Source organism: Ornithorhynchus anatinus, chromosome 21, assembly GCF_004115215.2.
Source record: "Ornithorhynchus anatinus isolate Pmale09 chromosome 21, mOrnAna1.pri.v4, whole genome shotgun sequence".
Lineage (NCBI taxonomy): Eukaryota > Metazoa > Chordata > Mammalia > Monotremata > Ornithorhynchidae > Ornithorhynchus > Ornithorhynchus anatinus.
The window spans coordinates 20569470-20592437 of record NC_041748.1 but is presented as its reverse complement, the minus strand read 5'-3'; the positions used below and the strand labels follow the sequence as shown (position 1 = coordinate 20592437).

At 50.0% G+C, this 22968-nt stretch overlaps 1 long non-coding RNA gene across 1 annotated transcript in view; it reads left to right on the top strand.

Moving 5' to 3' along the window:
* LOC103168519 overlaps positions 1–19643 on the top strand; it is a 51001-nt gene extending 31358 nt beyond the window's left edge. Inside the window, exons 7-9 of the long non-coding RNA XR_003754200.1 lie at positions 9695–9788; positions 15055–15174; positions 19511–19643. This is a non-coding gene — a long non-coding RNA (uncharacterized LOC103168519). The remainder of the gene's footprint in view (positions 1–9694; positions 9789–15054; positions 15175–19510) is intronic.
* The last annotated feature ends 3325 nt before the right edge of the window (positions 19644–22968 follow it).

Here is a 22968-nt window from a genome sequence, read left to right as displayed (position 1 = left end):
ATGATAGTAATGTTTGTTAAGCCCTTCCTTCATGCCAAGATGTATCAGTGATGATCATAATAATAGTAATGTGGTTTTTGTTGAGTGCTCCGTATGTGCCAAACACTGTACTAAGCACTAGGGTAGATACAAGATAATCAGGTCTCACGTGAGGCTCACAGTCCCAAGTAGCAGGGAGAAGAGGTTTGGCAATCCCCATTTTGCAAGCGAGGGAACTGAAATGATCTGCCCAAGGTACCACACCAGACAATAATAATAATAATAATAATAATAATAATAATGGTATTTGTTAAGAGTTTACTATGTGCCAAGCACTGTTCTAAGCGCTGGGGTAGATACAAGGTAATCAGATTGTCCCATGTGGGGCTCACAGTCTTAATCCCCATTTTACAGATGAGGTCACTGAGGCACAGAGAAGTTAAGAGGCTTGCCCAAGATCACGCAGCGGAAAAGTGGCAGAGTCGGGATTAGAACCCAAGTCCTCTGACTCCCAAGCCCGGATTCTTTCCACTAAGCCCCGCTGGTATTAGAACCCAGGTCTCCTGATTCTCAGGCACGAGCTCTTTCTAATAGTCCACCTCTTCTTCTAAGGACTGGGGTAGATGCAAGTTAATCAGGTTGGATACAGTCCCTGTCCCACAAGAGATTCACAGTCTCAGTAGGTGGAAGAACAAGGATATAATCTCCATTTGACACTTGCCTGCTCCCTTCTTCCCTCTCTATTCGCCATCTTTAACTGTTCACTCTCCAGTGGCTTCTTCTCTGCTCTCCAACATACCCAGGTCTCCCCTATCCTAAAAAAAAAACACCCTCCCTCGATCCCACGACTCCCTCCAGTGATCGCCCCAGCTCCCTCCTACCGTTCCTCTACAGAGTCCTCGAGCGAGTTGTCTGCACCCACTGTCACAAGTTCCTCTCCTCCAATTCTGTCCTTGCCCATCTCTCGTCTGGCTTCCTGCCGCTCCTATCTAAATCCCGTCCCCTTCATTCCGCGGAAACCACCCTCTTAAAGGTCGCAAATGATCTCCTCGCCAAATTCACCGGCTTCTATTCCATCTTATTCCTCCCGGACCTCGCTCCGGCCTTCGTCACTGAGGACCTGAAAACACTCTCCAACCTCGGCCCCACTGACCCTGTCCTCTCCTGCTTCTCCTCCCAGCTCTCTGGCCGCTCATTCTCAGTCGCTTTCGCCGGCTCCTCCTCTGCTTCCCACCCCCTAGCTGTGGGGGTCCCTCAAGGTTCAGTTCCGGGTCCCCTTCTAGTCTCCATCTACACCCACTCCCTTGGAGAACTCATTCGCTTACATGATTTCAACTACCACCTCTATGCAGATGACTCCCAAATCAACAACTCCACCCCCGCGCTCTCTCCCTCTCTGCAGTTTCACATCTCCTCTTGCTTTCAAGACATCTCCACTGATGTCCCGCCGTCACCTCAAACTTATCGTGTCCAAAACAGAACTCTTCCGATCCAAACCCTGCCCTTCCCCTGACTTTTCCGTCACTGTAGACGGCACCACCATCCTTCCCGCCTCCTGCCTCACAAGCCCGTAACCTTGCTATTATCCTTGACTCTCTCTCATCCAACCCACATATTCGATCTATCGCTGAATGCTGTCAGTTCAATCTTCACAACGTGGCTGAAATGCGCCCTTTCCTCTCCATCCAAACTGCTATCACATGATTCCAAGCACTCATCTCGATTCCCGTATCAACCTCCTCGCTGACCTCCCGGCCTCCTGGCTCTCTCCGCCCCAGTCCATACTCCGTTCTGCTGCGTGGATCATTTTTCTGCAGAATTGTTCGGTCCACGTTTCCCCACTCCTCAAAAACCTCCGGTGGTTGTTCATCCACCTCCGCATCAGACAGAAGCTCCTCACCGTCGGCTTTAAAGCCCTCATCCCCTCGCCGCCCCCCCCCCCCCCGGCACCTCTCCGCTTTCCCACTACAACGCAGCCCCCACATTTCGTTCCCCTGATGCCAGCCTATTCACTGGACCTCCAGCTCGTCTGTCTGGCCGCCGACCTCCCGCCCACGTCCTGCCTCTGGCCTGGAACGCCCGCCCCCCCTCAAGTCCGACAGACGATTCCTCTCCCCGCCTTCAAAGCCTTATCGAAGACCCATCTCCTCCAAGAGGCCTTCCCTGACTAAGCCTCTCCTTTCCTCTTCTCCCACTCCCTTCTGCATCGCCCTGACTTGTTGCCTTTATTCAATTCCCCCTCCCGGCCCCACGGCACTTACGTACGTAGCTGTAATTTATTTATATTAACGTCTAGGCCATAAACTCGCTCTGGGCAGGGAATGTATCTGTTGCGTTGCTATGTGCTCTGCACACAGTAAGCACTCAATAGATACTGTCAATTGATTTGACAGAGAGGGAGACTGAGGCCTAGAGAAGTTGTGACCCACACAAGGTCATACCCACAGCAGGCTAGTGTCAGATTTGAGTTTCGAACCTAGTCGTCCGGCTCCCAGACCCTCACTCTTGGGTTAGTGCTCTTGGGGTTGTGTAATGAAAAGAGCACTGCGGATTCGATCCAGTTCAGCTCCAGACAGTGTGCAGGTGACCGTACCCTCTGAATGAACTGGACGCGCTATGATGTAGATTTTTTAATTATCTGGCATTTTGGCTACCGCAGGATCTGAGATTGCTAAACCCCAGAAACGTCACAATGAGGCTCCCCAAGACAGTCGTCCCAAGCCCGTAAACACAATATGGCTTCTCTTATTCCTTTCCTTTCTTTTGCAGTACCTCCTCCTGCAATTTTTATGCAGAAATTAGCCCAATCCCTTATATCCACAGTCCTCATCGATAAAAATTAGATCCAAAATGGGCTTCTAGAGCCAAAAAGGGAGGGAAGAAGTGGAATTAGGAGCAGTTTTTAGGATCTGGGGCTCTAACCGCAGGTATGTGAAAGATTCCAGAGGCAGATGGGCCCCTCAGTTTCTATGCAGGTTGGCTCTGCGGCTTGTCTGCTGTGTGTCCTCGGGCAAGTCACTTCCCTTCTCTGACCCTCGGTTACCTCATCTGTAAAATGGGGATTGAGACCGTGAGCCCCATGTGGGACAGGGACTGCGTCCAACCCGCTTTACTTGTATCCACCCAGTGCTTAATACAGTGCCTGGCACATAGTGAGCGCCTAACAAATACCATAATAATAATAACTATTATCAGTAGTAATAGTTGTAGTATAGTGTTGGTAGTAATAGTAGGTAGTGACTGTGATGTTAATAATAATAATAATAATAATAATAATAATAATAATGGCATTTGCTAAGCGCTTACTCTGGGCAAAGCACTGTTCTAAGCGCTGGTAGGGATACAAGGTGATCAGGTTGTCCCACGTGGGGCTCACAGTGTTACTCCCCATTTTACAGATGAGGTCACGGAGGCCCGGAGAAGTGAAATGACTTGCCCAAAGTCACACAGCTGACAAGCGGCAGACTTGGGATTAGAACCCATGACCTCTGACTCCCAAGCCCGGGCTCTTTCCACTGAGCCACACTGCTTCCCTAAAGATCCTAAAAACCCTAAAAAAATCTTTACAACACAGCCCAAACGAAGAAGTGGAGGGAGCCTATGTACCTCAGTGCTAAGGAGTTCATAAACTCTAGAACGAGATCAAGCCCTGTACTAATATCGCAGTTGTCGTTATTATCATCTCTGGCCCGGGTTTAATATGTTCTCGAAAACCTCTCAGTTTGGGAAGCTCGGTTTCTAAAGGGCATAAGGGATTATCCCATTAAAACAGGGCGGGGGACGTGGCCAAGGGGAAAGATGGCCTATTTCGCCTCTTAACTCCATCATGCAGATGGAAGATTCTCTCTGCTGGGGAAGAAAGGAGCCGGAATGTGATGGAGGACGTGGAGAGCCGAGCTTGGCATGAGGGCTAACGGGTTCCATATGGAACATCAGAACAGTGATTCAGCCCCGTACGCTCCCCCTTTCTCTCTTCCTTACTTCGGTGAGAAGGATGAGGCAATGACGCCCGTAAGAAAGAAAAAGAAAGCGGAGGAAATGATTTTCCTGTCCGCCGACCGACCTTAGCTTAGGTGTTTTTTTTTAATGTCTTTCTCTTTCCCTGCCGAGTCGGTTCCAGGCTAGCTCGAAGGGGTTTCGCCTGCAGTCGAACACTGTGTGAATCTCAAGGACGTTTCCCTCCCGAAAATGTTAAATAAAATCCTTGAGGTGGGGGGTGGAGCGGAGAGGGCTATCTTCTCCACGGCTGCTTGAAAGTTCAAGATCATTTTTACCGATACGGCAAGCCAGGGCTTCCCATATTGCCTGCTCTCTCCCTCGCCCTTTCTTCCTCACAGCCTAAGAGGGAGGAAGAGTAGGTATCTTATCCCCATTGTACAGATGAGGAAACTGATCCAAAGAGGTTACGAATCTATATGGACAGAGAGTTGTGGTGGGGGGAATCTGTAATTTTATTTTTTTGTAGTGATGTCTCTCTCCCTTACTCTAGACACTAAGCCTGTTGTAGGCAGGAAATGTGACTGTTTATTGATGTATTGTACTCTCCCTAGCACTTAGTACAGTGTTCTGCCCTCGGTACGCTCTCGATAAATGCAATTGGATGAATGGATGAATGAGGGAGAAGGAGGAGAGAAGGAAGAGGAGAAAGGGGGAACGGAGAGGTAGAGGAGAGGAAAGGAAAGCAATGTGGCCTAGTGAATAAAGCACAGGCCTGGGAGTCAGAGAACCTGGGTTCTTTTTCCAGCTCTGCTACTTTTTTTTTTTGTATTTTTAAAACATTGAGGTAACTACATGCTAATCAGGTTGGACAAAGTCCCTCTCCCCCAGAGGGCTCACAGTCTTAATCTCCATTTTATTATTGTTATTATATAATATTGGTATTAAGCACTTACTATGTGACAGGCACTGTACTAAGCGCTGGGATGGATATAAACAAATTGGGTTGGACACAGTCCCTGTCCCGTGTGGGACTCACTGTCTCAATCCTCATTTTACAGATAAGGGAACTGAGGCCCAGAGAAGTAGAGCATCTTGCCCAAGCTCACACAGCAGACAAGGTGCAGAGCCGGGATTAGAACCCAGATCCTTCTCATCCCCTTGGACTGGGAGCCTGGCGTGGGACCGGGGGTGATCTTTTATTGACCTGAACACTATACCACATAGTCAGGGCTTAACAAATGCCACTAATATTAGCGTGTTTAATCTTTTTTTTAATGGTATTTGTTAAGCACTCACTACGTGACAAGCACTGTTCTAAGCTCTGGAGTGAACACAAACAAATCAGGTTGGACACACTTGGACACCTGGAGCTCCCATGTCTTAATCCCCATTTTACAGATGAGGTGGCTGAGGCCCAGAGAAGTGAAGTGACTTGCCCAAGGTCACCCAGCAGACACGTGGCGGGGTCAGAATTAGAACCCAGGTCCTTCTTGACTCTCCGGCCCACCCTCTATCCATTAGCCATGGGGCTTTTTTCCTAGCAAAAAAAAAAGAGGAGGAGGAGAAGGGGAGAAAGAACAGGGAAGGAGGAGAAGGGGAAGAGGGGTGGAAAAACCAAGGACAGGGACCAGCACGACCTAGGGCATAAAGCCCGGGCCTGGAGGTCCAAAAGAGCTGGGTTCTAATCCTGGCTCTGCCACTTGTCTACTCTGTGACATCGGTGAAGTCATTTCACTCTCACTCATTCATTCAACTGTATTTATTGGGCGCTTACCGTGTGAAGAGCACTGCACTAAGAACTTGGAAAGGACAATTAGACAATAAAGAGAGACAACCCCTGCCCACGCCGGGTTGACAGTCTAGAGAGGGGCCTTACAGTCTGGAGGGTCCCCAAGTCCCTTATCTGTAATTTTTCTTTTCATAATATTTGTTAATCACTTACTATGAGGGCGGAGACTCAGGTTGACTGCGCGGAAGGAGGCCGTGGTAAACCACTTCTGGATTTTTACCAAGAGAACCCTCTGGATCCACTACCAGGATGATTACAGATGAAGGTGGGATGTTCTGGGAGAGATTCATTCAATAGTATTTATTGAGCACTTACTATGGGCAGAGCACTGTACTAAGCGCTTGGAATGTACAAATCGGTAACAGATAGAGACAGTCCTTGCCCTTTGAGGGGCTTACAGTCTAATCGGGGGAGACGGACAGACGAGAACAATGGCAATAAATAGAATCAAGGGGAAAAACAGCTCATTAAAACTACAGCAAATAATAATAATAATAATAATAATAATAATAATGTTGATATTTGTTAAGCGCTTACTATGTGCCGAGCACTGTTCTAAGCGCTGGGGTAGACATAGGGGAATCAGGTTGTCCCACGTGGGGCTCACAGTCTTAATCCCCATTTTACAGATGAGGGAACTGAGGCACAGAGAAGTTAAGTGACTTGCCCACAGTCACACAGCCAACAAGTGGCAGAGCTGGGATTCGAACTCATGAGCCCTGACTCCAAAGCCCATGCTCTTTCCACTGAGCCACGCTGTATGTCGCTATGGGTCGGAGATGACTCAATAGCATGAGACAGTGTGTCAAGCGCTGTTCTAAACATTGGGGTAGATCCAAGATAATCAGATTGGACACAGTCCTTGTCCCGCATGGGGCTCCCAGTCTTAATCCCCATTTTACAGACGAGGGAACGGAGGCCCAGAGAAGTGAAGTGAGGTCACACAGCCCGAGGTTCCACAGCAGAGAAGTGACAGAGTCGGGATTAGAACCCGGGTCCTTCTGACCACTAGGCCCGGGCTCTGTCCATTAAGCCACGCTGCTTCCCATATAGCGATAAAGACGGTGAGGCCCTTGTGGGACATGGATCGTGTCCAACCTTGCTAAGTTGTTTATACCCCAACACTCAGTACAGTCCCTGGCACATAATAAGTACTTAACAGATACCATTTTTAAAAAGAGGAGGAGAAGGGAGGGAGGAGGGGAAGGAGAGGCGGAGTAGAGGAACAGGAGGAGGAGGGGGGAAGAACAAGGAGCAGAAGGAAGGGAGGAGGAGGACCAGGAGGAAAAGGATGAGGAGGAGGGGTGAAACAGCAGTTGCAGGGGAAGGAAACAGGGAGGGGAAGGGGATGGATGTTTCCTAATGTCCTAAAATAGAAAACCTAAAAATGTGTTTTCCAGCTCCCTGTCCCATTTTTTTGTGTCTCACTTTTTCCTCAGAATGAGTGAGGGTGGGAGTCAGTGTCAGTTTGATCAGGGAGCAGTGTGGTTCAGCCAGAGCCGGGAGTCAGGAGACCGGGGTTCTGGGTCCCGACTCCTCCCCCCTCCCGCTGGCTTTGTGACCGTGGGAAAGTCACTGAACTTCTCCGGACTTCAGTTTGCACCTCTGTAAAACTGGGCCAAAATACCTGCTTCCCCTCCCTCTTGGAATGAGAGTTCTGTCTAACCTTCTAGCTGTTTGGTTTTTTTTATGGTATTTGTTAGGCGCTTACTCTGTGCCAGACACTGGTACTAAGTGCTGGGTAGATCCAAGCTTATCGGGTTGGACACAGTCCCTGTCCCATATGGGGCTCACAATCTTAATCCCCATTTTTTAGATGAGGGAACTGAGGCCCAGAGGAGTTGTGACTTGCCCAAGGTCACCCAGCGGACAAGTGGAGGAGACAGGAATAGAACCCAGGGCCTTCTGACTCCCAGGCTCTATCCACTGGGCCTCGCTGTGTCTTTATTTTTGCCTCTTTCAACATGGTCCTCCGGCTCACAGTCTTTCCCCTGCCTTGAACTCCCTCTCTCCCCACATTCGATGCCTTCCTGAAAGTCCACCTCCTCCGACAAGCCTTCCCAGATTGATTCCAAGCACCCCAAGACCTACAAACCCACTTGCAATCCCCAGTCAATCAATCTGTGGAAAGAGCCCGGGCTTGGGAGTCAGAGATCGTGGGTTCTAATTCCGGATTCGCCACTTGTCAGCTGTGTGACTTTGGGCGAGTCACTTTGCTTCTCTTTGCCTCAGTTACCTCATCTGTAAAATGGGGATTAAGACTGTGAACCCCACGTGGGACAACCTGATTCCCTTGTATCTACCCCAGCGCTTAGAACAGTGCTCTGCACATAGTAAGCGCTTAACAAATACCAACATTATTATTATTATTACTGTATGCACAGCGCTCTACTATACACTTGAGAGAGTATAGTACAACGGAATAGGTAATCGATCAATCAGTTGTATTTATTGAGTGCGGAACCCTGGACTAAGCGCTTGGGAGAGAATAATACAACAGATTAGGTAGAAACATTCCCTGCCCAAAAGGAGCGTACAGCCTAGAGGGCTGAGACAACGTTAAAATAAATCACAGATATAGACGTAACTGCTGTGGGCAGAGGGTGGGATGAAGATCAAAATCCTTAAAGGGAACAGATCCAAGTGCAAGAGCAATGCAGAGAAATCGCGTGACCTAGGGACAAGCGGGGTGGCCTAGTGGGTAAAGCCCGGGCCTGGGATTGAGAAGGACCTGAGTTCTAATCCCGGCTCCGCCACTTGCCTGTTGTGGACCTCGGGTAAGTCGCTTCATTGCTCTGGGCCTCAGTCACCTCATCTGATGGGGATTAAGACCGTGGGACACGGACTGTGTCCCGTCCGATTGACACGCGTCTACCCCAGTACAATGTCTGACACGTAGGAAGCGCTCAACAAATGCCATTAAAAAATGCGGGAGGGTGCGGGGGAATTGAAGGCTTAGTTGCGGAAGGCCTCTTGTGAGCTCGTTACGGGCAGGGATTGTTTCTGTTTGTCGTATTGTCCTCTCCCAAGCGCTTAGTACAGTGCTTTGCACCCAGTAAGTGTTCAATAAATAGGAATGAATGAATGAAAGATTGCAAAAGGCTTGCGAAGCGGGGAGAGTGGTGGTGTGTTGTGCTTGGAGGGTCATGTAACTAGTTAGCATTCCAGAGTGTCAAGCATTTATACAGTCATTACCCATTCTGAGCACTCTCTGCTAGTCAAGCGTCCTTTCAAGCACTTACTCCGAGAAGCGGCACGGCCTCATGGAAAAGGCACAGGCCTGGAAAGTCAGAAGGACCTGGGTTCTAAACCCGGCTCCGCTACTTGCCTGCCTCGTGACTTTGGGCCAATCACCTCACTTCTCTTGGCCTCTGTTTCCTCGTCTGTAAAATTGGGATAAAATACCTTTTCTCCCTCCCTCTTAGACTGCGAGCCCGTGCGGGAGGGGGACTTTGGCATGATTATCTCGTGTCTACCGCAGCGCTTAGTACAGTGGTAGAGACACATGCATATGGTATGCACAGGGTAAGCATACCATGCACAGGGTAATTATGACTACCATAATTATTATGATAACTCTATTTGAAAATAATTTTTTACCCGGCTTCCCTGTGAAAATATAACCTTCTTCTTCCCTTCTGAGCAAGGAACATGTCACTCTGTGATTATTATTATCATTATTATTACTCTATTTGAAAATACTTTTATGCCTGTCTTCCCTGTGAAAATATAACTTCCTTGTTCCCTTTTGAACAAGGAACATGTCACTGTGGTATTATTATTATCATCATTATTATTATTATTGTGGTATTTGCACACATTTACTATGTGTCAAGCACAGTTCTAAATGCTGGATAAGATACAAGTTGTTCATTCCGGATTAAGACGTGTATCATGTATCTACTTTATCCTTTAATACAAGACCTCGCACGTGGTAAGCACTTAATAATTACCACAATTATTATTATTATTATTATTATTTCCCAGGCACTAAGAACAGAGAATTGCACCCGAGTTGGAGATGTGATTATTACTGCGTTTGATGTGATTACTCTGTCTACATCCCAGCACTTAGGACCAAGTAAGCTTTTAATTATTATTTTTTATTGCTATTTATCAAATGCTTCGTATGTGCCAGGCACTGTAGTGAACACTGGGGTGGATACAAACTAATCTGATACAAGTCACGCGGGGCTCACGGTTTTCATCCCCATTTGACAGATGAGGTAACTGGGGCACAGAGAAGTTAGGTGACTTGCCCAGCGTCTCCCAGCAGACGACCGGCGGAACCGGGATTAGAATGCATTCATTCTGTCGTATTTATTGAACACTTACTGTGTGCAGAGCGCTGTACTAAGCGCCTGGGAGAGGACAATAGAACAATAAGCAGGCACATTCCCTGCCCACACTGAGCTTACAGTCTAGAGGCGGGGAGGCAGACATTAGCAGCAATAAATAAATGACAGATGTGGCCATAAATGGCGTGGGACTGAGGGTGAGGGGGAAGAGCAAAGGGAGCCAGTCGGGGCGACGCAGAAGAGAGCGGGAGATGAGGGAAGGGGGCTTAGTCTGGGAAGGCCTCCTGGAGGAATTGGGCCTTCAATAAGGCTTTGAAGCCGGGCGGGCGGAGACTCATTATCTGTCGGAATTGAGGCGGGAGGGCGTTCCGGGCCAGATGCAAGACGTGGACTAGGGCTCGGCGGCGCGATAGGTCCGATGGAGGCGCAGTGAGGAGGTTAGTGGTAGAGGAGCGAAGTGTGTGGGCTGGGTTTTAGGAGGAGAGAAGAACCCAGGTTCTTCTTACTCGCAGGCCTGGACTCTATCCACTAAGCCATGTTGAAACCTACAAGACTCTCCAAGCAGAGCAGATCTTGCGCTTGGATCTGTGAACTTTGGATCCTTGATATCCGCCCCATCCTCAACTCCACAGCACTTACGTACATATCTTGAAATTATATTTTATAAATTATTTATATTAATGTCTACCTCCCCCTCTAGACTCTAAGTTCATTGTGGGCAGGGAAGGTCTCCGCTAACGGTGTTGGATCGCGCTCTCCCAAGTGCTCGGTAGAGTGCTCTGCACGTAGTAAGCGCTCAATAACTATCACTATCCAGAGTTAGGAGCTCCCTTCAAAAACTGGCATGATCTTGGAAAATGGCTCAATAAATCGGATGAAAGCTAGGATAAGAATTCATTCCAACATTTGTGAAACACTTACTCGTGCCAAGCTCTGTGCAAGGAGTCCCGGGCTAAATACAGGATAATCGAGTCGGCCATGGTCCATGACTAACGTGAGGCTCCTCGTCCTTCTAGTCTGTGAGCTCGTCGAGGGCGGGGAATGTGTCTCTCTGTCGTTCTCTTGTCGTCTCCCAATGCGGTGCTTTGCAGAGAGTAAGTGCTCAGTAAATACAACTGAATGAATGAATGAACGGGTGGGAAGACGGACATTGAATCCCCATTTTACAAATGGGGAAACTGAAGGCCCGGGAAGTGAAGTGACCAAGTGGTCACCCGGCCGGCAAGTAGTAAAGCTGGGATTAGAATTCAGATCCTTTTCCGCCCAGGCTCTTTCCACTCTGAGCTCTGCTGGCGGATGGAGCCTCAAACTGGGACTTGGGAAACCCGTCCACCTCTCGATTATCCACAGCATTACAGGGGAGCAATAGCGCGGAAAAGGCAGAGAGCAGATAATATGATTCGAGGAGGTAGCCTGCCTTTAGGCTGAGCAGTGGAGGTGGTAGGCGGAAGTAACTCATCTAATCCTGGCTCTTTCACGTGTCTGCTGTGTGACGTTGAGTAAGTCGCTTCATTTCTCTACGCCACAGTTCCCTCATCTCTAAAATGGGGATGAAGATTATACGCCCCATGTGGGACAGGGACTGTGTCCAACCTGATTTGCTTGTGTCCACCCCAGCCTTTAATACAGTGCCTGGCACATAGTGAGTGCTTAACAAATACCACTTTACTACGGTCCGGTTCCTTTAATCCAACCTGATTAACCTGTCTCTACCCCAGCATTTAACAAGTACCATTATTATTATTATTATTGCTTTTATTATTGTTATTTAAAACCACAAGATGTCAGCAGCTAAAATGGACTTTTCATCCATAACAGGTCCAGAGGGGAAGTTTCTTGATTTTCCCCTGCTATTTCCCTGTCCCCGTTCATCCCCGCTCAAGCACTGATAAGATGGTCACTCTTTTGGTGGCTAGGGTCCGGACCTGGGAGTCAGAAGGTCATAGGTTCTAATCCCGGCTCTGCCGCTTGTCTGCCATGTGACCTTGGACAGTCGTTTCACTTCTCTGGGCCTCAGTTCCTTCATCTGGAAAATGGGGATGGAGACTACGAGCCCCACGTGGGGCAGGGGCTGTGTCCAACCCGATTTGCTTCTATCCACCTCAGCGATTGGCACACGGTAAACGCGTAACAAGTACCACAGTTATTATAATCAATAACGGAGGAGGGCCGGCATCCCCGGGGGCCGGGATCGGGATGTGGGGGAGTCTGCCAGACTGAATATTGAAAAGGTCAGAGCTGAGCTTTGTCCTTTCTTTCTCTGTAATTCATCCGACAGCCCAAAGCGGCCGAAGCCCAGCCGTCCCTCTTCCCAGGACGGAGGGGCAGGCCAAGCCCAGAGAAAGACAGAACTGTTAAATGAGGTTTCAGAGAAACTGCATTCATTCTTGGGAGCGTATTTATTGGTCACTTACTGTGTGCAAGGCACTCTACTAAGTGCTTGGGAGTGTGGAAAACAATGATAAACAGACATTCCCTCTCACAATGAGTCTACAGGCTAGAGGGCCAGACGGACACAGCCACGGAGAAGTGAAGTGACTTGCCCACGGCCACTCAGCAGACAAGTGGCACAGTCGGGATGAGAACGCAGGTCCTGACTTACGGGTCCTTACTCTATCCAGTAGGCCATGCTGCTTCTCCGTCTCCACCCATTTCCCTAGTGACCTCACATTAGTGCTTGGCACATAGGAAGCGCTTAACAAATACTATTATTATTATTAATGGAAGTTGCAGAAGAGCAAAGCTTCTACAACTACAATTTTTTTTTCCACAAAAATGTTCAGGACCCGTCACCCCGCACCTCAGGAACCGCCAGTGGTTGCCCATCCACCTCTGTATCTACCAAAACCCCCTCGCCATCGGCTTTAAAGCTCTCCATTACCTTACCCCCTCCTATGTCACCTCGCTTCTCTCCTTTCATTCATTCATTCCATCGTATTTATCGAATGCTTACTGTGTGCCGAGTACTGTAGTGAGTGCTTGGAAAGTACAATTCAGCAATAAAGAGAGACAATCCTTGCCCACCCCGGGCTCCTTCTACAACCCGGCCCACACACTTGGCTTCTCTAGTGCTAACCTTCTCACTGGGCCTCCGTCTAGCCTGTCTCGCTTGCAACTCCATGCCCACGTTCTGCCTCTGGCCTGGAATGCCTTCCCTCCTCTAATCCGACAGTTAACCGCTCTCCCCCGCTTCAAAACCTTATAGAAGCCACATCTCCTCCAAGAGGCCTTCCCTGACTAAGCCCTTTTTTCCTTTTCTCCCTCTCCCTTGTGCGTCGCTCTGACTTGCTCCCTTCCCAACCCCAAAGCACTTATGTACGTAGCTGTCATTTTATTTATTTGTATTCATGTCCGTCTCCCCAACTCTAGACTGTGACCTCGTTGTGGGCAGGGAATGTAACCGTTTACTGGTGTATTGTCCTCTCCCAAGCACCTAGTACAGCGTTCTGCACACGGTAAGCGCTCAATCAATACGATTGAATGAAGGAATCCAACTTGCTGCTGTTGTCCCCTCTGCTTTGGCTCAGAGGAAGTAAATCTAATAATAATCATAACAATTGGAGGTATTTGTTAAGCGCTCACTAGGTGCCCAAGCACTGGGCTAAACGCTGGAGTAGATTATGAGATAATTAGGTTACTGGGCACGGTCCGGGTCTGAGGGGCAGAGAGAGAGAACAGGTATTTAATCCCACTTTACAGCTGAGGAAGCTGAGGTATTGAGAAGCGAAGTGACTGGCCCAAGGTCACACGGCGGGCAGGTGGCCGAGTCGGGATGAGAACTCAAGTCCTCTGACTCCCGGCCCCGGAATCTCTCCGTAGGCCACGTGGCTTCTCACTGAGCTTCAGCGAGCGATGTGATAATTGAGTAGATAGATTTTTTTTCTTATATATGGTTATTGCTTCATGTTTTATTGCTCCTTGGTCAGGAGTCTCCCGGCGAAACCAGTATTCCTGCTTGGTACCTGATAGAGTTTCCGAGGCTTCTGAGCATTTAGTATTCCTAGCAGCGTTTTTTTTTAGACGGTATTTGTTAAGGGCTTACTATACGCCGGGCACTGTACTAAGCACTGGGATAGATAGAAATTAATCAGATTGGACACAGTCCCACAGAAGGTTCACAGTCTTCATCCCCGTTTTACAGACGAGGTAACTGAGGCACAGAGAAGTGAAGCGATTTGCCCACCATCAGATAGCAGGCACGTTGCTTATCCAACCTGCGCTGTCTTTAATTAAAGCCTCTCGCTGTCTTTCCGATTGGAGCGTAAGCTCCCTGAAGGCTACGTGCCCAACCCGCCCTCAGTAAACACCAATCAATGCTATTTATCGAGCGCTTCCCGTGTGCAGAGCACTGTACCGATCGCTTAGGAGAGTGCAGTAGAAAGAGTAGACATGAAATTACCCTCAAGGAACTTACAGTCTCCTGTGAGCAGAGCACTGCCCTGGATGCTTGGGAGAGTACGGCAGGATTAAAAGTCACCGTCTCTTGCCCTCGGAGAAAACCCACAGAGTGGGTGGGATTTCCGAAGGGCTTTGAAGAGGGTGAGCTGGGGTGTAATGGGAGAAGAGAGTGGATAGATAAGGGGTGCCGGACAGCCAGAGTTTGTGCTGGATGGAGAGAAGACTGGGTCACCACTGCAGTTGGGAGATATTTGCGGAACGAGGCTTGAGAAAAATGATCTGGAACGCAGTGTGAAGTAGGGCCTGGAGAGGGGAGACCAGTGAAAAATGGAACCAAGATGCCATCCCTTCATTTTCATTCTTTTTGAGATAAAGCTCTCTGTGAGAGTCTGTGTAATGGCTGAGAAGCCAAAATACACCTCCTGCTTGCAAAGCAATTACACTGACTACGCTTTGTGTGCCGAACATACAAATATGCTAATAATAATGACGTATCTGCCATCCGCTCCACTAGACAAAAAGAAACCTCTGCTAGGAATGACTGGGTAGGGCTGCCGGGTTCGCCGAGAACTGGTGAAATCGATTCAAACCCCAGGGGGGCTAGAGAAAGTCTTATTTGGGGAGATAAATGGTGTTTACTTCTGATTCTAGAAGAGCAAAAGGAAGGTCCGCTGGAAAAGATCCGATGACTCCATCCTGATGTTTCAATGACTTTGGCATTCGCACTCCCGAGAACCCTCCCTATCACCTGGCCTGCTGTGTGACCCCTGGGTAAGCCCCTTAACTTCTCTGGGCCTCAGTTTCCTCGCCCTTAAAACGGGGGTCCAGTAACAGTTGTCCCTCCTACTTGAGGGACGGGGCCTGTGTCCAACCTGACAATCTTGTGTCTACCCCAACGTTTAGTACAGAGCTTGGCACAGGATAAGCCTTGAACAAACACCACAATTATTATTACTCTTCAGTGAGCGGGATACATGAAGCGCTTACTGTGTGCATAGCACTGCGTGAAACACTTTTTAAGCGCTTCCGGTGTGGAAGAACTGTTCTAAGCACTGGCATAGATACAGGTTAATCGGGTCCAAACACGGTCCCTGTCCCGCATCGGGCTCACAGTATGAGTCAACTTGGGAGAGTAAAATACAGTAGTATTGGTATGGGTTCTAATCCTGGCTCTGCCGTTTGTCTGCTGTGTGACCTTGGACGAGTCACTTCACATCTTTAGGCCTCAGTTCCCTCATCTGTAAAAGGGGGATTGAGACTGTGAGCCCCACATGGGACAGGGACCGTGTCCAACTCGATGCGCTTGTATCCGCCCCAGCGCTTAGTACAGTGCCTGGCACATAGTAAGCGCTTAACAAATGCCATCATCATTATTACTGTTAGACATGTTCCCTGCCCACATGGAGCTTATTATAATTATTTATTATTATCGTTATCATTAGATGGCAAAGGGGAAAGAGCACAGGCTCGGCAATCAGAGAACCTAGGTTCTGGCCCCATCTCTGCCGTTGTCCTGCTGTGTGACCTCGGGCAAGTCACTGAACTTCCCCGTGCCTCAGTTTCCACATCTGTAGAATACGGATAAGACTCCCCGGGCTCCTTCCCGGTTAAGCTGTGAGCCTGGCGAGGTGGACGTTGGTCCTGAGGGGTGCGGCTGAAGTTGGGGTGGAGGCGGTGGGAGAGCCCGGTAGCCTCCACTGTTGGCGTCTCGGACCACTGGGAGCCCGCTGGCCGTTGACTGTTCAAAAGTGTACCGCCCAGGCAGCGGTATTCTTCTCTTATTATTATAACTGGGGTATTTAAGCACTTCCTATGCGCTAGGCACTGTACTAAGCGCTGGGGTGGACAGAGAAGCAGCATGGCATAGTGGACAGAGCCTGGGCCTGGAGGTCAGAAGTTATGGGTTCTCTTTCCCGCTCCGCCACTTGTCTGCTGTGTGACCTCGGGCAAATCACTTCACTTCTCTGGGCCACAGTTCCCTCATCTGTGAAACGGGGATTGAGACTCTGAGCCCCACATGGGACAGGGACTGTGTCCAACTTGATTTGCTTGTATCCACCCCGGTGCTTAGCACAGTGCCTCGCGCATAGGAAGTGCTTAACAAATGCCGTCGTCATACAAATTGGACACAGTCCCAGTCTAGCGTGGGGCTCCCAGTCTTCATCCCCATTTTCCAGATGAGGTAACTGAGGCCCGCAGAAGTGAAGTGACTTGCCCAAGGCCACCCAGCAGACAAGTGGAGGAGCCGGGGTTAGAACTCACGGCCTTCTGGTGCCCGGGCTCTGTCCACTACAGCGCGCCGCTTCTATCGATCAATCGTATTTACTGAGCGCTTTCTGTGTGGAGAGCACTGTCCTAAACGCTTGGGAGAGGTCAAGACAAGAACATAACAGAATTGGCAGGCACGTTCCCTGCCCACAACGAGTTGGCAGTCCGGAGGGGGAATCGGTTGTAGTTATTGAGCGCTTACTGTGCGCAGAGCACTTGGGAGGGGACAATCCAACAGGCTGTCGCTGATGATCTTGTATCTAACCCAGCGCTTAGTACAGCGTAAGGCACGGAATAAGCGCTTAACAAATAGGAAAATCGTTGTGTTCCCCAGTCCCGCCGTTCCCAGACTGAGCCCTCTTTTTTCTCCGCTCCTCCTCCCCTCCCCATCACCCCGACTCCCTCCCTCCGCTCCCTCCCCGTCCCACAGCATTTGTGTATATTTGTACATATTTATTACTCTATTTTATTAATGCTGGGCCGGGTATATACCTATACTTCTGTTTATTTATAGCGATGCCATTGATGCCCGTCAACTTGCTTTGTTGCCCGTCTCCCCCCTTCTATTCATTCATTCAATAGTATTTATTGAGCGCTTACTACGTGCAGAGCACCGTACTAAGCGCTTGGAATGGACAAATCGGTGACAGATACTGTCCCTGCCCGTTGACGGGCTCACGGTCTCATCGGGGGAGACGGACGGACGAGAACGATGGCAATAAATAGAATCGAGGGGCGGAACATCTCATTGAAACAATAGCAAATAAATAGAATCGAGGCGCTGTACATCTCGTTGGCAAAATAAATAGGGTAAAGAAAATATATACAGTCGAGCGGACGAGTACGGTGCCGAGGGGATGGGAAGGGAGAGGGGGACTGTGAGCCCGTTGTCGGGCAGGTAGATGGACCATCTCTATCTGTTGCCGAATTGTACTTTCCAAGCGCTTAGTCCAGCGCTCTGCACACAGTAAACGCTCCATAAATACCATCGGCTGAATCAGTGGATTTCTGGGTCCCGAGGGCCCGGTGTAACCCTGTCTCTCTCTCTCTCCCTGGGAATTCCCCAGGGAGACCAAACCCCATTCCTTCATTCACTCATAGTTATTGGGGCGCTGGACTGAGCGCTCGCCAAGTACAGTTCGGCGAGAGAGAGAGAGAGAGAGAATCCCCGCCCACGCCGGGCTCACGGTGTAGAAGGCGGGGGGCGGGGGGGGGGGGGAGACAGACAACGAAACAAGCAAACGGGCATCAGTAGCATCGATATAAATCATTAGAATGGTAGTTAGCTATGTACATATAGACACAGCAAAACAAGGAAGGCGGCTTGACAATAAATAGATAGACTGAGAAGCCCCAGAGCCGGGGGGGGGGGGGGGGGGAGGGGCGGCCACGGGCAGGAGTCCCGTCACGTGGGCCGGTGGGCGGGGGCGGGGCGGGGCAAGTCGGAGGGCCACGTGGAGGCGGCCACCGGGCCGCGCTCACCGTGCGCCCTCCTCCCCCTCTTCCTCCTCCTCTTCCTCCTCTTCTTCCACCTTCTGGTCCTTCTCTCTCCTCCCCCTCCGTCTCTTCTTCCTCCTCCTCCTATTCTTCCTTTTGGTCCTTCTCCTCGTCTCCCTCCTCTTCTTCCTTCTTTTCCTCCTCCTTATCTTATTCTTCCTTTTGGTCCTCCTCCTCCTCTTCTTCCTTCTCTTCCTCCTCTTCCTCCTTCTCCTCCTCTTCTTCCTTTTGGTCCTTCTCTTCTTCCTCTTCTTCCTTCTCCTCCTCCTCTTCCTTCTGCTCCTTCTCTTCCTCCTCTGCTTCCTTCTCTTCTTCTTCCTCCTCCTCTTCTTCCTTCTGCTCCTCCTCCTCCTCCTCTTCTTCCTTCTGCTCCTTCTCCTCCTCCTCTTCTTCCTCCTCCTCCTCCTCTTCTTCCTTTGGTCCTTCTCCTTCCACGCCTCCCCCCCGCCATTCTTCATTTTCCTTCTGGTCCTTCTCCTTCTCCTCCTTCACCTCCTCTTCCTTCTGTACCTCCCCCTCTCTTCCCTCTTTTCCTTCTCCCCTTCCTCCTCCTCTTCCTCCTCCTCCATTCCTTCTTCTCCTCCTCTTCCTTCTGTGCCTCCCCCTCCTTCTCCTCCTCCTTTTTCTTCTCCTCCTCTTCTTTTTGTCACCCCTTCTCTCCCTTCCCCTCCTCCCCGTTCCTCCTCCTCCTCTTCTTCCTTCAGTTCCTCCTTCTCGTCTTCCTCCCTCCCCTTTCCCTTTCCTTTTTCCTTTCCCTTCCCCCCAGCGCCTGCAACCCCCGGACCCCTACCCACCCCAGCCCCCCACGCCCTCCGAACCCTCCCCGTCGCCTAGTGGATAGAGCGCAGGCCCGGAAGGCAGAAGGACCTGGGTTCTAATCCCAGCTCTGCCACTTGCTGCTGCTGGGTGACCTTGGCCAAGTCCCTTCACTTCTCTGGGCCTCAATTCCCTCCTCTGCAAAATGGGGATGAAGATTGGGAACCCCATTTGGGACAGGGACTGTGTCCAACCTGATTACCTTGGATCTACCCTAGCACTTAGAACAGTGCCTGCCACATAGTAAGTACTTAGCAAATACCACAATACCACCCTGGGCTCCCCACCGCCCAGCCTTCTGCCCCTCCTCCCTTCCTCTTCCTCCTCCTCCTCTTCCTTTTCCTCCTTCTCCTCTTCCCCCTCCTCCTCCTCCCCTTCTCCAGGAGGGCAAACGAAACCGTGGGCACTGGGTGCGGGTTCCCCGGGCATTAGAGGACAGGGAATCCAGGCCAGCCACCGGCAGCCTCTCTCACTGTCTCTCATTCTCTGTCTCTCTGTCTCTGTGGCCACTGACCCCGACCCCCAGCCAGCTGCCTCTGGCCTGGAACGCCTTGCCGCCCCCACCTTCAGACCCGACAGTCCATTCACGAGAAGCAGCGTGGCCTACTGGCTGGACCCCAGGCCTGGGAGTCAGACGTCTTGGATTCTGTTCCCCGCTCCACCACTTACTTGTCTGCTGGGTGACCTCGGGTGAGTTACTTCGCTTTTCTGGGCCTCAGTTCCCTCATCTGGGAAATGGGGATTGAGACCGCCAGCCCCGTATGGGACAGGGACTGTATCCAACCCAATTTGCTGGTATCCACCTCAGGATTTAATGCAGTGTGTGGCATATAGTAAGCACCTAACAAATGCCACAATTATTATTATTCATTTAATTGTTCAGTAGCATTTAATGAGCGCTTCCTGTGCGCAGAGTGCTGTACTAAGCGCTCCGGGGAGGACGGTATAGCAATAGATGGACACATACCGTGCCCAAAACAAACTTAAACCACTCTCCCCTCCCTTAAAGTCCCTGGAACATCACATCTCCTCCCAGACTAAGCCCTCCTTAGTTTCCCTTCCTGTGGGACCTGTCCCCTTGAAACCCTGGACATTCACCCCACCCTCAGCCCCACATTACGTAGGCCCCTCTCCGGAATTCTTTATTTATGCTAATGTCTCCCTCTCCGCCTCGACTATAAGCTCTTTACTGGTAGGGATCAATCATTCCTTCAATCCTATTTATTGACGGTTTACTGTGTGCAGAGCACTGAACTAAACGCTTGGGAGAGGACAGTACAACTATAAACAGATATATTTCCTGCCCACAAGGAGCTCACAGTCTAGAGGCGGGGAGACAGACAACAAAACAAATAAATAATGTGTTCCCATGGTGTTTATTGCCATCATTCTTCTTATTATTTGTCACATTGTACTGACCTAAGTGCTTAGTATAGTGCTCTGCACACAGTAAGCGCTCAGTAAATGCCACTGGTCAATTGATGAATGTCCTCTCCTAAAACATGCCCTCTAACCGAGTGGCTTCTGATGCCCCTCCCTCCCCTTTTCCTCGGATCTGAGATGTCAGCTCGTCGAGGGCTGGGAATGTGTCTGTTTGCTGTATTGTACTCTCCCAAGTGCTTAGTACAGTGCTCTGCACACAGTAAGCGCTCAGTAAATATGACTGAATGAAATAATTTTCAGTCTGAGGACTCCCACCGTTTGAGATCCTTCGCTTAAGTGATCTTGACGTTGTCCTCTTGGCTTTTGTTGACGCTGGTACTTTTTCAGTCATCGTTACCGTATCTTCATCTATCTAATAATAATAATTGCAATAAAGGTGGATTTTGTTAAGCACTTACTATGTGCCAAGCACTGTTCTAAGCGCTGGGGTAGATACAAGGTAATCAGGTTGTCCCATGTGGGGCTCACAGTCTTAATCCCCATTTGACGTAACTGAGGCAAAGAGGAAGTGAAGTGACTTACCCAAGGTCACACAGCTGACAAGTGGTAGCGCCGGAATTAGAACCCACGACCTCGGACTCCCAAGCCCTGGCTCTTTCCACTAAGCTAGGCTGCTTCCAAGTGCAATCCAGAGCACCGTTCCAAATTCTTGGGAGAGTGCAATAGAGTTAGTAGATGTGTGTCGTACTTTCCCAAGCGCTCAGTACAGTGCTCTGCACACAGTAAGCACTCAATAAATATAATTGAATGAATGTGGTCCCTGCCTTCAAGGAGCTTCCCATCTAACGGGATCTGTTGGGTTTATAGCTACCCCAGCCCCGAGCCCCTAGCGAGCGCCGAACCAATTCCCTAACTTAAGAAGCTAAAAGCCAAAACGCTGCAGCTCGAACCACGAACCGCCGGTGACGGACGCTCGTCTGCTTCCCCGGTTCCGCGGGGCTCAGGCCCCTCAGTTGCCGATGCCGTTCTTTTTCGATTTCTTCCTCAGCCGACGGTTGAGAGCGAGACGTCTGCAGGGGCCATCCAGCTTCCCCGGAGGAAAACTCCGAGCACCATACCACTCCGAGCCAGGAATGGGCCTCACCTCTGTGCCTAACCAAGGTAAATATCATTAAAAAGCTATTATGATCCGGGTTTCTGTTCATGAGCTTCTCCAGTCCTGATTATAATGGAGAGCGTGTAACCTCTGGGTATGAGATTCTCTTCCTCAGTGTAACTTAGCGGGCTGTCAATAATCCGTCCTCTGCCTCAGAGAGAGGGATGTGAGCTCCTTAAAGTTAGACTGACGGAGTGACAATAATTGAGATCTGTGTTAAGTGCTGACTATGTGCCCGGCACTGTACCGAGCGCTGGGGTAGATAGAAGTTTATCAGGATGGACACGGTCCCTGTCCCGCGTGGGACTCACGGTCTCAATCCCCCTTTTACAGATGAGGGAACTGAAGCCCAGAGGATAATGATAATAAGAATTGTGGTATTTGTTAAGCGATTACGCGCTGGGGTTTTTACACAGTAATCAGGTTGGATGCAGTCCCTGTTCCACGAGGGGCTCACGATTCAATCCCCATTTTACAGATGAGGTAACCGAGGCCCAAAGAAGTGAAGCGACTCGCCCAAGGTCACACAGCAGACAAGTGGTGGAGCTGGGATCAGAACCCAGGTCCTTCTGACTCCCAGGCCTGAGCTCTTTCCGCTCGGCCAGGCTCCTGGCTTGTGGAGCTGGGGAGTCATTCGTTCATATTGGTCATATTTGTCGAGGGCTTACTGTGTGTTAAACACTTGGCAGAGGACAAGACCGAAACAGACACATTCCCTGCCCACAGCGAGCTGGCAGTCTAGAGGGATGATCTTGGCGGGATCGAGGCCGATCCGGTCGAGCAGCTGAGGAACTGGCTCTCGCTCAGTCTCTCCCTGGCACGGAAAAGTCTCATCTACCGTGTTCCTCTCCGCCCTCATTTTTCTCGTCTCGTTTCTCTTCTCCAGTGACTTTTAACTAAGCTCCTCGGGGCCTCGCCAAGCCTGACTCGGGGGGCGGCTGCCAGGAAAATGTCCTGAAAATAGGGGAGGGTCTGGAACCAACGGGGTTGTGCCCTTACCCGTAATGCTTAGGGGGCAGCGAGCGGCTAACGAGCAGGGGATCCATCTGCTGATTTAAGGGACACTTTCCAAGTGGCCAGAGGTTTCTTAGAGGTCGTAGAAATGGGCGCGCTGTCCTCAGGAGCGACGTCAGACTCCCCAGAGGGCAGTCCGGACATTTGGTGGGTCATCTGAGATCAGTCCTCACTTTGTATAAGTGGGAAGCAGCTTGGCCTAGTGGAAATAATAATAAAAATAATAATAATGGTGGTATATGTTAAGCCCTTACTCTATGCCAAGCACTGTTCTAAGCACCGGAACACCTCAAGAAGGACCCCGGGACCCCGGCCCGTTATAATAATAATAATAATGGTGTTCGTTAAGTGCTTACTATGTACCAAGCACTGTTCTAAGCACTGGAACACCTCAGAAAGGACCCGGGACCCCGGACCATTATAACAATAAT